Consider the following 16,673-nt stretch of genomic DNA (forward strand, 5'->3'; position numbering starts at 1 on the left):
CCCGCCAGGGGAAATGGTGGCAAGGAGCGGGCCCGCCTCCTCCTGCCCCCGCTGAGGGACCCTCAGGGCTCGGAGGCGCGGGTCGCCCGCCCGGGCTCCGCGGGGCGGCTGCCCCCGGGCCCAAGGGGGAGGGCGGCGCTGCCTGCAGCGGGGCGGCTCCCGCGGAGGTGGCCGCTCCGGGGCGCCCGGCAGCCCGCGGGGCGGCCCCACTTCCCCACAGGCGAAGGGCGGGTGGGGTCGCGCCGCGCAGGGGTGTCGCAGAGCCGCCCGCCGCCTTCTGCTCGCAGCGCCTCCGGGAGCCGGCGGCCCCCGCTGCCCGCCCGCCAAGGTAAGCCGGGCAGGGAGGGATTAGCCGGACCCGCGAGGGCTCCCAGCGCCAGCCCGGGACCCCGACGGGGCGGGAGGGCGGAGGTGCGGCCGCCGCGGGAAGCGTGAGGCGCCCGGCTGTGGCGTGGCTGGGGGCGCGGGGTGTCCTGCTCGCTGTGGTGGGAACTCATGCCGGCAAACACCGGTGCTCGAGGTGGGGAGCTGCGGCAAACCCCGCTCTGGGCACGGTTTCTGGTGCCCCTGGAGGGCGGCAGCCGGGGTGGGCAGCGCGGGTGCCCGCAGAGGGGAGCCCGCCAGCCCCCGCCGTGCCGCCTCGCCGCCCGGGAAGCCTGTGGCGAGAGCTACCGCTCACACGCAGGCCTCCCCCCCGGGACAGGGAGCCTTCCGACGGCAAACGTGGCCTCGGCGGGCTTGAAGTGGGATAATGGCGTTTAGTGCTGCGGTGCTGGGTCCCGGTGTCGGTTGTTCTCTTCGGTAGGGTTAACCTGAGTCAGACCTTCCCTGTGCCCAGACCCTGAGGGGGCGAGCAGGAGACCGATGGTTTGCAAGGCAGGATTGCAAAAGCTTCCTTGCAGCCTCGTGAGGCAGGTGGGATCCGGGGGGCGCACAGTGCCCTGTTTTAGGTGGATGCATTGGGAGAGTGAAGGCAGGCGGGAGAAACTGCAGACGAGCGGCCAAAAAGTACAGCATGTGAATATGCTAATCCATCAGTCTTAAACTAAGCACATAAGAAGGTGGTGTGGCTGTTGTGGCAAAACAGCCAGTACAGACTTCCAAGGAACACAATTTACATCTCTCTGCTGGTGGTGTATTTGGCCATGTGGTTTAGAGAAGAAATAGATGTGTCTCCTGACTTTGAGAAGACCCATCCTGCATGATACCCTCGTCAGAATACCATGGAGAAGTAACATAAATACAGTTTCCACAAGCTTGGGGTGGTTTTTTCAATCCCTTGTGCACCATGCATTCATCCATGACACACCAAAAGAGAAGTTATTAAGTCCATTCATTGTCACACTGGGAAGATGTATCCGGTAGGGTCTTTTAGGCAATGTATCATCTAGCCTGTCTTAATGTTGTTGAAAATCTGGATGCAGGAATACAAACAAAACATGCAGGGTGCCACCAAACTGGCATAGACAGCTTGACTTTTTGAGGTCCCTTCCTGCCCCAGATCACTCTGATTCTGTGATTAGTGTGGCTCCAGCTTGACTCTACCCCTCAAAACTTCTGTTTGCAGGATTTTGGCAGTCATTTTTCCTCTTCAGTTCTAGTTCTCCTTTGTGAATTACAGGACATGCGTGTTTTGTCATCTGTTCCTGACTTGCTTCTAGAAAATACTCATTTCACATATGACTCTATTGATGTCACTGTTAATTAATTACCCTGCTGCTGCACAACAGTGGTGTAAATGTAGTGTTTCCAGGACTCAGTTTAGTTCATCTCGTTAGAGACAAATAGGTAAGCCCCAGTGCTTCAGAGGGCTATACTACGTGACCTGCTCCACCTGTGTAGGCTCCTGCTCATTCGTTTTCACTAACTTTCCAAAGTTTTTTTCTAGAAACTTTGTAAAGAATATGAATTTAGGTTAAAACTTTATTTTTAAAACAGAATGTTTAACTTTTTGCTCAACCTGTTCCGTTCTGTTTTCCCCTGTGGGCTTTCTAAGGAGACTATTACATTTAATTGTACTTCATGCTTTGTGCAAGCATTGCTTAAAAATGGAGATAATTTGGTTTGAAATATGGATTACAAATGTCTTTGGGAGGTTTAATCAATGGAGCATTACAGGTAGCTGAGTGATCTTTGTTTTATATTCTCAGAGAATTCTGATCCATCTGGGAGCACACATAACTGGAAAAATGTACTGTCTCTGAAAGGGTACTTTTAATCATTCCCTGTGTCTTCTCTTCCGTCTTTAAATGCCTCCTGTGGGTACTACAGACTCTTTCGGTGATTGGAGGCAAATATGACTGAAGGCTTAAAGTAATTATTGAGTAAATTGTGTTTTAATTGTTCATGCTGGAATTTGTGATTATTTGATGTGCAGTATCATCAAGCAGGGTATGATGCCTTTGAAGTGCTGGTTTATTTTATTATCAAGTGTATTTATTCCAGCTAAGTTTGATTTTTACAGATCAAAAGTCTGATTCTCACTATACTTGAGCAGTGTCTCCTAGGTCACACACTATAACTCATGCACCTGTGAATCAGACTGTAAAATTGCCTTTTTTTTTTTTAAATTTACAAAGCTTTAGAGACTAACACATTTGGGAGGGTAACATTTTGCACAAAGGGGGCAACAGTATGAACAGAGGGGCCTGCTGGATGTTGGAACAGCTTAACTCAGTACTGCAGCCCAAGATTTCTTAGGTAGTAAAGAATTTACTCAACCAACTAAGATTTTGCTTTTGCTGTGCTTCACCTTTCCTGTTAGAAGAAATGTCTTACAGCAATGAGAGGGATAAGAGGCAGAAAGCTTTCCTTCTCTTGCTCTGCAGTATGTGGTGAAGGGGGAGGTAGAACTTGGATAACCTGCGGATGGAGGGATCAGCTATTGCATCTCTTTGGCCCTACACAATGTCTGAGAAAACTACCAGTCTGGAATACTGCTGGAGCTGAGAGGAGGGGTTGCCTTGTTCGAGAAAGGACCTGTCTTGTTTGCAGATTCATGAACATCTGTCCTTTGAGAAGATGATCTGGGAATTTGGATTTTCTTGAAAGAGTGTTTATGTTTCAGAGGTGGCTTTACAGGAATGTAGCTGAATTTGGTTTTCCTGCGTATCATTCAGATATCAAGGCCCCTATCCTTTCCTGCTCTTCCTGTGAGCTACATGTGTTTTTCTTTCCCACAGACCTTTTTTTCACCTTTCATTTCAGTATGTCTTGACTTGTTTTGTTGTAGGCCCATCTGACCTGTTGTGATCGTGACTTTGCGTGGTCAAAGAGGGTGAAAGTGAAAATGAGACCTCTTATTTGCCTGCAGCAATATAGAAGCTTTAGCTTGTTTCTTTTGGAAGGTCTCTAGTGACAATGGTAACTTGCATCCATGCAGATTTTCCAAAGCACTTCTTGGACTTTATAGGCAGGATCCTCCTCACCCAACCTTAGACATTAGCATTTTAGTTAGTTATCTGAGGTTCTGAGTCACCTTTGCAGTCAATGGAGAGAGACAGATACTGCTAAAACTTGGTTCAGCTGCCCAGTTTTAGACAGCTACCGTGAATCATGCTCTATAAAATTGCCTTTCTTTCCCCTCATTGACTAAAAAGAGCCTGGGATGACCAGGTCAGATGCAGATGTCATAGAAACATATGTCTTTTCATGATTAGGAGTGATCCATGACACAGTAAAATTGCTCTCATAAAAGCAGACGTTTTAGGCAGCTTTCCTTATCATCCAGCCTATTGATTCATGGCTACCCTAGATGTTAACAGTATAGCTGCCAGCGTAGAAGATAGTATGTCGCACTGTGAAAGAAAGAAGCTAGGGTGCCACGTTCTTCTTAAGTTTCTTTGGGGAGACTTTTGAGCATCTACTTGAGCATACGTGAACATGTGTTCCTCACCACCCCTCAGTATTAATTTATAGCATTGCTCCTGGGCTGTGAATGAAAAGGAAACACAAATGACTTTGATCTGACTTACAACTTTAATGTGGGAATTCACAAACTAGTTTGATAATGACTGTGTAAAAAGTTTGTCTGTCATTAGTTTCAAAGCCTTTCTTCCAATAAAGGGACCTTTTAGATCTGTGACTAGCTAATTGCTGTCATAATTTTTGCTACCAGAAGCTACGTCAGCCTGCGTACAGCACTATTTCTTCTTGTTGAGCATTGATTCAGCAAGCCATGAGTTTAGGCTCAAATAAATTAGGGCTACAGTTATTAGGAGTATTGAGAGTATTTTGGGGAGTAGATGCATTATGAATCCCAGAAGAAAAAGAACTTTCAGTGTGTATGAACCAAATTTTTCTGTGATACTCTGTTTAGAAATGCATACAGAGTATGCACATTTCTGGTAGTTTTGCACTGGATGTATCTCCTCAGTCCGTTTCCATTTTTACTTTCACTCTGTATTTGCTTCTAATCTAAAGCAGTGGATGTAAAAGTGTGACACGTAACACTGATATTAAAGGATGAAACTTCCTGTGTATCTGCTGTCAGTGATGGGCAGACGCTACATGGCTGATACCACTAACAACGGAAAGTTCTCGGTTGTCGTCAGACAATCCAACTGATATAATAAAAATTTTGGTGCAAATCTTGTCTTTGTACCTACCCCTCTCAGGGAGAGTGGAGATGTATGGGGAGCAAATCTGCTGCTAGCAGTGTTGCTAGTCCATCAAGCATAGAGAGAACAGCTAGGAGCCAAAATCGGAGGCACTCACCGCATGCTTTTGCTGATAAAAATTGCAAATGACCTTCTGAGTCCCCAGTTTTAGGCAAAATAATGTGTCTGCCTAGAAGGCAGCTCACCAAGAGAGTGGGCAAGCTCTACAGAATTGTCATTTACCTGCTGGCATCAGGTCCGTATAGGCAGCAAATGAAAACTTGCTCCTCAGTGACCTTAGTTGATCCATTTCGGTACTCTCACTGCAGCTTCAGCAGCCCAGACTGCAGATACGTGATTACTTTTCTTGTGCTTCAGAGCAAGATTTTGATGTACTTCTGAAGATTTTCTAGTACTTTCTAACAGTACTAGAAGCCCCCATTCTCTCACTTGGTATGGGAATTTCATTGAAGCACAGAAATAAGAGGGATGCATCAGTCCAAAAAGTGTTTTTGAAAGTTGATGTGGTTTTTTGTTTCTGATTGCAAATTTTAAAAAATAATCATTTAAATAACGGTCAAGTCTATGTTACTGTTCTCTGTGCTTTTTGATGAAATCTTATATTTGGAAGATCTGCTGTACATGTAGCTTGGAGGGCCTAAGTTGCTGAGATAACCCTGAGCAAGTGAGAATACATGCTAAAAACATGAACACAGATAACATTCCAAAATCCTTGTTGTCGTTACAGATTAATTTTATACTTTGGTGACCACGTCTTCATGAGTAAGGGGAAGCCGGCAGACCTAATGTTTGAGAGAGCAAATACAAATGAGCCTGTGGTTTTGGGTGCCAGTCCTAGGAAGGAATTCAGCATAAACTTAACTGCAGTTTTGTCCCATGGGGGCCATGTTCTTCCATGAAATTCAGCAAAGCCTTTCATATCTGTCACTAGACTGACCTCCTTTGTCTCTCCTGTGTCACATCCCTGGCAGAGGAGCTGGCCAAGCCACTCTCCATTATTTATCAGCAGTCCCGGTGAACTGGGGAGGTCCCGGATGACTGGAAGCTAGCAAACGTGACGCCCCTCTACAAGAAGGGTTGGAAGGAGGATCCGGGGAACTACAGGCCTGCCAGCCTGACCTCGGTGCCGGGGAAGGTCATGGAGCAGATCATCTTGAGTGCCATTATGCAGCAAGTGCAGGACAGCCGAGGGATCGGGCCCAGCCAGCATGGATTTATGAAAGGGAGATCCTCTTTCACTAACCTGGTCTCCTTCTATGACAAGGTGACCCGCTTAGTGGATGAGGGGAAGGCTGTGGATGTTGTCTACTTGGACTTTAGTAAGGCCTTTGACACAGTCTCCCACAGCATTCTCCTGGAGAAGCTGGCTGCTCACGGCTTGGATGGGTGCACGCTACGCTGGGTTAAAAACTGGCTGGACGGCCGAGCCCAGAGAGTGGTGGTGAATGGAGTCAAATCCAGTTGGCGACCGGTCACAAGTGGTGTTCCCCAGGGCTCAGTACTGGGGCCGGTCCTGTTCAACATCTTCATTGATGATCTGGATGAGGGGATCGAGTGCACCCTCAGTAAGTTTGCAGATGACACCAAGTTGGACGGGAGTGTTGATCTGCTGGAGGGTGGGAAGGCCCTACAGAGGGACCTGAACAGGCTGGATCGATGGGCCGGGGCCAATTGTATGAGGTTCAACAAGGCTCAGTGCTGGGTCCTGCACTTGGCTCACAACAACCCCATGCAACGCTACGGGCTGGGGGAGGAGTGGCTGGAGAGCTGCCTGGCTGAAAAGGACCTGGGGGTGTTGGTTGACAGCTGGCTGAACATGAGCCAGCAGTGTGCCCAGGTGGCCAAGAGGGCCAATGGATTCCTGGCTTGTATCAAGAATAGTGTGGCCAGCAGGAGCAGGGAGGTGATAGTGCCCCTGTACTCAGCACTGGTGAGGCTGCACCTCGAGTACTGTGTTCAGTTTTGGGCCCCTCACTACAAGAAGGACACTGAGGTGCTGGAGCGCGTCCAAAGAAGGGCAACGAAGCTGGTGAAGGGTCTGGAGCCCAAGTCTTATGAGGAGCGGCTGAGGGAACTGGGATTGTTTAGTCTGGAGAAGAGGAGGCTGAAGGGAGACTTTATCGCTCTCTACAACTACCTGAAAGGAGGTTGTAGCGAGGTGGGGGTTGGTCTCTTCTCCCTAGTAATGAGTGATAGGATGAGAGGAAACGGCCTCAAGCTGCGCCAGGGGAGGTTTAGGTTGGATATTAGGAAAAACTTCTTCACTGAAAGGGTAGTCAGGCACTGGAAGAGGCTGCCCAGGGCAGTGGTTGAGTCCCCATCCCTGGAGGTATTTAAAAGACAGGCAGACATGGTGCTTAAGGACATGGTTTAGTGGTGGACTTAGCAGTGCTGGGTTAACGGTTGGACTCGATGATCTTAAGGGTCTTTTCCAACCTTGATGATTCTATGATTCTATGATGGAGTTGCTATCTCTGACCAAATCAGTTGTTCCATCCCTCCTCCACTTGGTAAGGAAAAAAGAGAGGGAGGCAGTGGCATTTCCATCTCATGGAAAACCTTACAGAAATGGAAGAATTACACTGGAAATGTCACAAGGTCCTCCTTTTGCTGTGTTTTCTTCTCGTAACTATTTCCTTTGTGCAGTACAGGACTTGCTGGGCTGTGGCAAAGCAGCAACAGCCGTGCCAATATAACATCCCATCTGTGATGACTCCAGGCTTTCACTTTCCATACAGATCTTCATCTGAAACCCACTGCTTATGGCTGTTTGTGATCACTGTACGTGATATAGACTGAAAGAAACAGCTTCTCTAGGTGGAAAGGTAATAATGGGCCTTGAAATTGTACCCGACTCTTCAGTCAGTAGTAAAGCTGAGAACAAGGTTTAGAAACAAAAATCTTCATTTAATTTTTTTACCACTCACTATGGTACTGCACACTGTACTTTGGTGAAATACCTATAAATTCATTTTAAAGCATTACTTGCTTCATTTGATTTTAATACATGAACTGTATATGAAACAAACAGATGAGTTCAATAAAATTTTTACAGTTTTGTTTTCACCCTTTTGCTTCACTCTTATCTGTTAGAGCGTTTTATGCTAGTGTCTTTTCCTCTTTCAGTCTTCCTTTCCCATACCGTGTGTGCCCTCCCTTAAACATTTCTGGCAGTAAGAAGAACATGTGATTATAAGAGATAAGATGGTGTCTTAGCGCTTTTGCCAATGACTAGGGCGTAGGAATGAGTTATTTGTATGGGTAGACAGTTCTGTCATGGAGTCTTACAGCGTATCTTGCACTTACTCTAATGGCTCATTGTGGGAGGGAGTGAATGTTGGGAAAGATGAGCCATTGATTATTCAGCATAGTAGCTCCTGCACTTAGGTTTTGTACTGTGACTTTTCATGCCTTTTTTCCCTCTTCCTAAGTTTGTGCCACTATTTTCATTATTCCACACTTAACAACTCTTGATTCTATAGGGAATTGGGGAGGGGAAGGATCTTTGCCCATTGTGGATCCCTGTATGCCTTCCTCTCTCATCTGTGGGCTTCCTTGTCTACCATTTTGTGCTCATTAGACAATCTATTCATGTGGGATCAGCCTACCTTACGGATTGTGAAGCTAAGTATCAAAATCTTCATTTAGTAGAGCGCCAGAAGACACATTTCCCATAGCGCAGTGACCTGAGGATAAGGGAATTCTGGGAACAGTTCAAAAGTAGCAAATGGGAATGAAATGCTTATAGCCCATCTGCTCCATTGCAGGGTGGAGTTAGGCTGAGCATTCTGCTGGATCAAAAAGTTGTTAATAATTGCACTATTCTCATTTGCTGGCAATTTTTTTAAGTACAAGACAGTCTCTTGTTATGTAAGTTCCGTACAGCAATGTTGGGTAACTGGAAAAAACAGGAAGGAAAACATTACACCAACATCAGGAAACTACAGATTATGGGAAGGAATGTGGAAACAGAACAAATTTGTGCTACTCAGACTTACATTAATCTTTCACTATTCTGCTCTCCCATCAAGGCAGGGAATGGGAGGAACCTGAAACTGTATATTTTCTGGTAACTTGTATGTCTGCAGTTGTTTATACCTGAGTAGAGCTGAAGTAGACATGTCGTCAACACAAGACAGATGAGCCTAGATCAGCTGGTCGTTCATGAGCTGAATCCAGCTCAGTGGACACACTTCCATCCAGCTTTCTGCCTTTCCCAGGAGAAGATAAATTGGGGGAATGGAGATCTTGTTCCTATGTGCCAGTAATCTGGCACAGTATAGGGAATTGTTTATTCTACCAATCTGTGTGAAGACGTAGGACTGGAAATACATCTCCTCCTACCATTTCATTCTACACAGAGAGTTTGTGCTGCCTGTATGGCTCATGAGGAGGAAGTCCCCACACTGGACCATTCTGCAGTAAGTAATCTGTGACAAAGGAAAAAGAAGACCGAGTCTGTAGCTGTACAGTATTTCTGTAATGTTCTTAGACCCACAGGCCAGACTGAAGCACATTGTCTGCTGGGAGGATACTATATAAAAATGAACAGAAGTGTCACTGCTTTCGAGCTCTGTAAGAGCAGTCCCCTTTGGGAGGTGACAGGAAGCTACAAAGTGAAGTTCTGGTACATGGAAATTGCTCCCCAGCTTTCTCCTCCCCGAGTTTGTGCTTTACACTGGGGTTTCTTTTTTCCCCTTGCATAAGGTGCTTTTAACTTACAGTCCCCAGCTGCTCAAGTACATTTGGGATACATTTTCTGGAGCCCAGGATCCAGACTGTGTGTGTGTGCCAGAGAGTGATTCCGAAGAGGAGCTTGGTGAATGAGATGTCTTGCACCCAGCCTGCGTGCTATATCCCTCTACACTCTTCTTCTGTAGCCATAGAATATGCTGCCTGTCACTGGTTAAATGTTCTTTCTGTCCTCTCTCATCTTTGCATGAGAGCCCTTTGCTAACCCTCTCCTCTGGCCTTGAGTAACTTCCTCCTGCCATACTGTGGATAAACTTTTAGGTAGTCCCTTGTTCCTCTCAGCCTCCCTTAACCGAGGCTCTGGGACCATTCAGTAATCTTGCCATCTTGCCTCGCCCTAAGAACAGGACCCACCGCTGCTTCTCCCAAACACCACTCTCAGCAAGTGGGATAAAGAAGAGAGTTTGTGTTTGGGGCAGTGCATGGGGGAGAGGGGAAGGCTGGGGAGCACAGAGGGGATGGATGCTGAGGCAGTGTCGTCTGGAGGATGGCCTCAGACTCAGTGTCCCGCGGTGCTTTACAAACATACTAAAACTCTTTCTCTCTCTTACTTTCACCAATGGAAAATGAAGTGCTCAAATATATATCACTGGAAAAGATGGTGGTGTACTTGTGCTCACTTGGTGTACTCATGCACAGGAGTTCCTGTGGTGTTTAAATTATCATTATCATCTTGGCAAAGCAAGGGTAAAATACAACTGCTGTCATCATTAAAGTGCAGCAGTGTAGCTTTCAGGTCTATGAAATATGGGTCTTTTGGACTAATAAAGACTTCTTCCAAATTCAGTCCTAACTTTAGGCGTGTTTCTGTATTACAAGTGAGTTAACTGTGAATTTCCAAAACAGCAAAAAAGGGAGCAAGCTTTCAAGAGGTTTAATTGTATAAATGGCATAGTTACAATTTCTGTGAAACAGAAGTAGGATCTGTGAGTTTGAGGTGCTCTGATCTAAAGATGTTTGTGCTTACATCTGGGTGGATGATTCTGGAGTTAGTAGAGTATGAGTTATAAGCTTAATTATCAGGTGTGCCTTTAGTCTTGCTAGAGTCAGTTTGAGCAATGTGATACAAGATAACAAGGCAACTGGAGTCAAAATCAGTTACGCAGTGCATGCAAAAATGTGTCTGGAGCAATCAACAGAAAATGCTAGAACTGTTTTTTGTGGCATGGTCACCTGAAGAGACTCGAGTGGCCCAGGTTCACATTAGAAAAGGATTCTCTCACATGATTATATTTATCTGCCGTTTGTATTTTAATCCAAAGCCAAATGTGACTTTCAAACTAGGAAGGATACTTTGCAGTTGCATCAGTCTTCCTGCAGCTCCTAGTGTTTTAGTGTGTTGCTTTTATTCCATCATGAGCAGAGTTGTGACTTGTCACACCCATCCCTGAGATAAATATGCAGTGTAATTTCAGCTGCAGATAAACCTACAGTCATTGGCACACCAGATTTCCCAGAAGAGTAGGTGATATGAGTAAGAAACTGCTTTCAGAGTTATCTATGTGTACAAGCTTTTTCTTGGAAAATGCCACACTTCTCAATGTTAGGTGAGTGCAGTGCTGGAAGCAGTCTATTGCTTTTGATTCATCCTTTTCAAAATACGAGTTAGTATTAAAACAGAAGAGAGTTGCAGGGTCATGTTATGTAGGTAAGAAAGAGAAAAGTCAACATGCTAATTGCCAAATCTGATTGTGATTTTGAAAGCTTGGGGGCAGCTGCCATTTCTACCTCATCAGTCCAAAACTTCAATTTCCTTTCTTAGTATCTACTAGAATTAGTAACTAATTGGATTATTCTTCTAGCCTGAATTCTGGAGAGGTAGATGTTCTCTCGTATTCTACTTCATAAAAATTGACCTAGATGTCTGTTAGGGACTTTTTGCTAGACATGGTGCAATAGCTGGTTCAGAAACTTCCATCCTGCCTCACTTAAGTATATGAGACATTTGAATAGTCAGAGTTTTTCTTGACACCTTTACTGTAAAATCATTGTAAGAAACCTAGTTAGACCTATTTCAGACCTGCGGTCAATTTGGCCAGCAAGTTGTCCTCAACAGTGGCTAGCATCATGTGCTTCAGAAGGAGGTATGAGAAATCCTGTGCTAGAAGGTATGGTGTATTCTGTCTATCATGAAAGCTTTACTCTGGTTCCAAACTGGTGGAGCCTTTGTTTTAGGTCTTGAAACATGAGGTTCATTGTCCTTGCCTGAAACTGTCTGAAATATTAGCACTTCTAGCTATAACTGCTAGTAGAGAAACCCAACTCCTCAGCTTGCTAACTCACCAGTTTTGATGAGTTTCACAATTACACTGTGCATGTTTCCCTGGAACAGTTGTGCAGGCTTTCAGTTTCATGTACGATCCCATTGATTTTGTGTTATAAGCCAGGACAAAATGATACCTCAGTAACATTCCTCTAGGTTTTGATGCGTCTTTTTGTCACACTACTTTCGCATCTGTTTTCTGTGACAATCAGTTACCCTCTTTCCAGCTTTGCTCTTTATGGTGGGGCTTCTGTCTTCCCTAATTCTCTTCTTTTTTTCTGTCTTGGATATGGGGTGATCTACTTTGCATAGTCTGCCGTAGGTAAGGGTGAATCTCTGATTTGAGTGATTTAATCATTGGGCTGCTGGTGGTTCTCTCTAAAACATTAAAGATTTCTTCATTCCACGCCAGAAAGCATGTAAGGATTAAGCATTAGCAGGAAGTTACAGTGCTGGTAGTGGTCATCCGGGTAGTCAAACAGCTGGTGTTCATTTTGGTGGACCTGATACTGCAACACTTACACGCTGTAGTGCAGGGACTAGGAGGTGAAGGTGTGCTTTTGATCTTTATATGTGACTTGTCAAAAATATACTTCATGTATTTTTATCCTTGCTATTTGCATATGTAACAGTTTAAGAATAACAACAGTGCTTTGAATTTAATGAATGGGTCTGTAACTGTTCACCAGATCGCTAAGTGGACTGGTTCCTAATACTGTTTGTAGCATGAATCCACTGTACGTCTTTGTTCTACTGATACCATGCCGTTCCTCATTCCTTTTTTGTTTGTAGCCCTTAGGTTGATTAAACTGCATCAACTCAACTGAGACTGAGTTGCAGAGATGGTAATCTCGTGTGCGCACCGTTGGTGTTTCCTGTTCGGTGTTGCCCAAGGGCTTTGAGCTTGTTTTCGGATTGCAAGTGCAGAAGCTTTGTTACCACGTGGCTTACACCGCTCTTCCTGTTGAAAGGGACTGGCTTTCAGTAATTCTCAGAGCTATCGGATGCTAACAGTTCAAACTCTGCTTAGTATAGTACCATGCCTGGCTTTTTTGAGCTACATCATATGAGCACCCTGTCAGTTTTCATGATATTTATAAACAGTTTATTTTTTAAGCAGGGTGAATTTTGCGGCATTGGTTCAGTACTCGTTCTGTTAGCTTCCCGCCAAGTGACAATGATTCTGTCAAACAATTCCATTTCCTATGTATTGTTCATAGACATAGTGCTGTTGTCTTATGTAAGTGTGCAAATCCCAAAACTCTCTTCATTCTTAAAAAAATAAAGTTGTTTTATTATTCTCTCTAGTATATTAACAAATCAAAATGTATGCAACCATGCAGAAATCATATCCTGATTTTAATTACAGAGTTCATATTACAGACCAGGAAAGGCGGTTCCCTCTCCACCTGTCAGTGCATGATACTAACGCGCAACAAGGTGGACCACAGAGTGTTTCCCGTCCACCTCTGTGGGCTAGCTTTCTTTCTGTGCATCTGCCAGCTTTCTCTGGTGTTAGAAGTGAGATAACTTAATTCCAACTTCCTGGCCCATAGCTCAAAAAATGCAGAAATTTACATTTCAATTTCAAAATAAGGGTATATATAGAGTAGATATGTAGGAGAGGGAAGAAGTTTTGTGTGGGTCTGTTGCCAAGTTTAGAAATACAGTGCTCAGGAGTATTGTATTGTCATCCAGGGCAGCAGGGCTGGTTCTTGTGAAAACAAAATGGTTGGAGGCCTCCTGACAGGGGCACCTGAATGGATGTAAGTAGGTCTGTCAAAATGGCAACAAAGTGTGTGATGGAGAAAAGACAGACACTAACAGGTAAGGAGAAGTAGGAACACATATGCAGAAACCATATTTTTTCATTGGGTGAGCTGAAATACAAAGATGTTAAAAGTACAAAGAGTACAATAAAATACAAGAGTTTTGTTATCCACATCTGAGATTTAAATTGTTTTTCTCAGCAAAGAGGCTGCTAAATCTGAAATTGGGAAGGTAAAAAAATAAAAGGTCTAGCAGGTCTGGGGAACTTCTGGTAAATGATGGGGTGAATAAATGTATCGATGAGTCAAAATACAATGAGTCGATATTTATGTATTATATAAACCTGTGAGAGTTTCATATGCATAAACTAAATAGTGGGACTTGGTGGTTAGAATAGCAAGCTGAAGAGAAAATGCCCCAACCCCTTAGATACACAGTATGAGAAATGTGGGAGTGTTTAAAAAAAAAAGAAGTTTTCATGAGAGAATCATAGAATCGTTAAGGTTGGAAAAGACCCTTAAGATCACCGAGTCCAACTGTTAACCCAGCACTGCCAAGTCCACCACTAAACCATGTCCTTAAGCACCACGGCTACCCGTCTTTTAAATACCTCCAGGGATGGGGACTCAACCACTGCCCTGGGCAGCCTCTTCCAGTGCCTGACTACCCTTTCAGTGAAGAAGTTTTTCCTAGTATCCAACCTAAACCTCCCCTGGTGCAGCTTGAGGCCCTTTCCTCTCATCCTACCACACTTTACTTCGGAGAAGAGACCGACCCCCACCTCGCTACAACCTCCTTTCAGGTAGTTGTAGAGAGCAATAAGGTCTCCCCTCAGCCTCCTCTTCTCCGAACTAAACAACCCCAGAGCTCAATGAAGATTTGAGAATGTGAAATTTGGGGGAAATAAAAGACAAGGAATACCTTTGCCTGTATGCTTGGTGTCACTTAAAAAAGTCGTCTAGAAGACATTGATTTGAAAATCAATCACTTTAAAAATAGATTAAGTTTCACATGTATGCCTTCCCACAAGCCCCTCCTTAGCATGTTTATTCTTGACAACCGCAATTTCCTCTTTTTATTTTAATTTTGATTTTTTCTCTGCTTAAAATCTTAGGCATGACATGGGAAACTTATTGTAAAAGTACTGTCTTTTTTTTTCTCCTCAGTTTATCATAGTTGATAGTGATTTTAGGAGTTACTAGTATTAGTACTATATACAGAAAAAACTGACAGAAAAGTTACTGTTTAGTGGATATAGAGGAAGACTGAATATGAAACTCGGTATTCTTCTGGGGACTTTGGTACATCTTTTCCCCTTTTTTGTTAATAATAGCTCATACACCTGCAGGTTTCACTTTGAGCTTCTGGTTTGATTACGTTCAAGGCTATTTATAAAAGTCAAAAGAATTTGCTGGTCCAAAATGCAGCAACATCTTCCGTGAATGGGATAGTTCCCAAATCTGTGTATTGTTTTGTCTGTTTGTTCCTCCTGTGGCAATCAAATAAAAGAAATGGAAATGATTGTGGAGAGGAGTCAAAGAGGAGGAGAGTGGATGGACACTCTTTTGTGGTTCCACATTTTGGGGACTCATTTTACTATCTTTTGCTTTTCTATCTCTTGACAAAATCCCTGATGAATTTGGAGAGTTCTCAGTTTAAGAGATCATTCAGTGTGTTTTAGCATAAAAATATTTTCAGGGTATGTTGTGATTATGATGGTAATTTTGTCTTCCTAAACCCAATCAATAAAAATTCAAGAGAAAAAAAAAAAAAAGCTACCAGTAGGGGCAATGGCTTGGTGACAGCATGGCTTTATCAGTCTGGTGATGATGATGGATGTCTGTTCATTGAAAGGGACACTTGAAAGGGGCACTGACATTATTTCCTTCTCAAAATACATGTTCAGGCCTTCTCCCTTCCCCCGTATGCTTAAGGTCAAAAAAGCCCCTATTATTAAATGCCATTTATTTGAATTGATAATGAAAAGTCATCAGTGACTAACTCAGCTCCAATTTACAGTGGAAATTCTTACAGAATTCTTTGCACATTGCTTTTTCACTTTATTTTCCTTATGCATCAAAGGTGTCTGAAGATGCAGAAAATCATATAATTGCAAAGAAAGAAGGTCTAAGTTTACTAAAACCTGTAAAAATCCCATAATTTGGTGAAAGTGTTGTATAATCCAATATTCAGTTCTCTTGCCCTTTTTTTTTTTTGTTAACTACTGAAGAGGGTTCTTTTTTTTTTTTTTTTTTTTTTTTTCCTTTTTAGACAGTTCTAACTCCTCCTCTTGATAAGGTCTCCTGGTTGTAACCCAAGAGTTTTGCCATTTTTATATTTCTATTCTGGAAAAATATAGCAAAGCAGGATTCAGGATTTCAGTTTGTCAAAGGAACCAGTCTGAAGACTTTTTCCTGAAAGCAGATCTAGCCAGTGCTTAAAAAAAAAATCACAAAAACATACAAATGGCTAGAGCTAATAAGATTCCCCCAATAGATATTTTGTTTTCCTAAACCAGAAAACAGGAAAACATAAAATTATTCAGTATTATTTAAGCACTGATGAGATACTTGTTGGTATGAACTTCAGCTCCATTTTTTGTCACATAACAAATCTGACTTCACTCTGCCTGATCAAGTAAGTGCCATTTTATCTATCCTTTTCGTGCAAATTGATTCTCCAAGTGCCAGGTGTGTGGGAAGCTACACAGCTGTACATTCAAATAAATGAATTAAGATTCAGTAATCATTTACCCAACCAGCTGAATCTACAGAAATGGAATTTTATATAAAAAGCGGTATATGGTAACTATGATACATACAGAGAGAGTGAGCCATCCAGTGTGGGGCTGTCAGCTGGAAATGAAGCAGATAAGATGACTTTAGCTCTCCATTTGCTCAGTCATGTGTGACGTGTGTTCCCTGTTGCATGGGCGTAGCTGTGCCGTCTCCGCCATCGGGCTAGGGTTACCCTCAGCCCTGCTAACCACATCCTATTAAAATGTCTTTAACAGCATCCAGTTCCCAGATCTTTAAGTCTTTGATTTCTGGGATCGGAGAGAACTGTGGAAGTTTGAAGTCCAGTTCCTGGTTGCCTGTGCCTGGTTTAGTTACACCAGCTACAAAAAAAGTCTAAAGCAGGTAGAATATGCCCTGAGCCTGACTGACGAAAGCTGTACAGGCCTACTCCTAATGAGTTCTGGTGTCGGGGATAACACAGGTGGTAAGAGGACCAGTGGAAATCAGGCCAGTCTTGCTTATGTAGATGCC

The 16,673-nt window shown here is 43.8% G+C and overlaps 1 protein-coding gene across 1 annotated transcript in view; it reads left to right on the forward strand.

Moving 5' to 3' along the window:
- The first annotated feature begins 242 nt into the window (after positions 1-242).
- APBB1IP (amyloid beta precursor protein binding family B member 1 interacting protein) overlaps positions 243-16,673 on the forward strand; it is a 70,844-nt gene continuing 54,413 nt past the window's right edge. The window contains exon 1 of the mRNA XM_087777134.1: positions 243-328. The gene's annotated coding sequence lies outside the window, so the exon portion shown is untranslated. The remainder of the gene's footprint in view (positions 329-16,673) is intronic.

Source organism: Nipponia nippon, unplaced genomic scaffold, assembly GCF_047370975.1.
Source record: "Nipponia nippon isolate SJK-2023a ecotype South Korea unplaced genomic scaffold, ASM4737097v1 scaffold_1, whole genome shotgun sequence".
Classification (NCBI taxonomy): Eukaryota; Metazoa; Chordata; class Aves; order Pelecaniformes; family Threskiornithidae; genus Nipponia; species Nipponia nippon.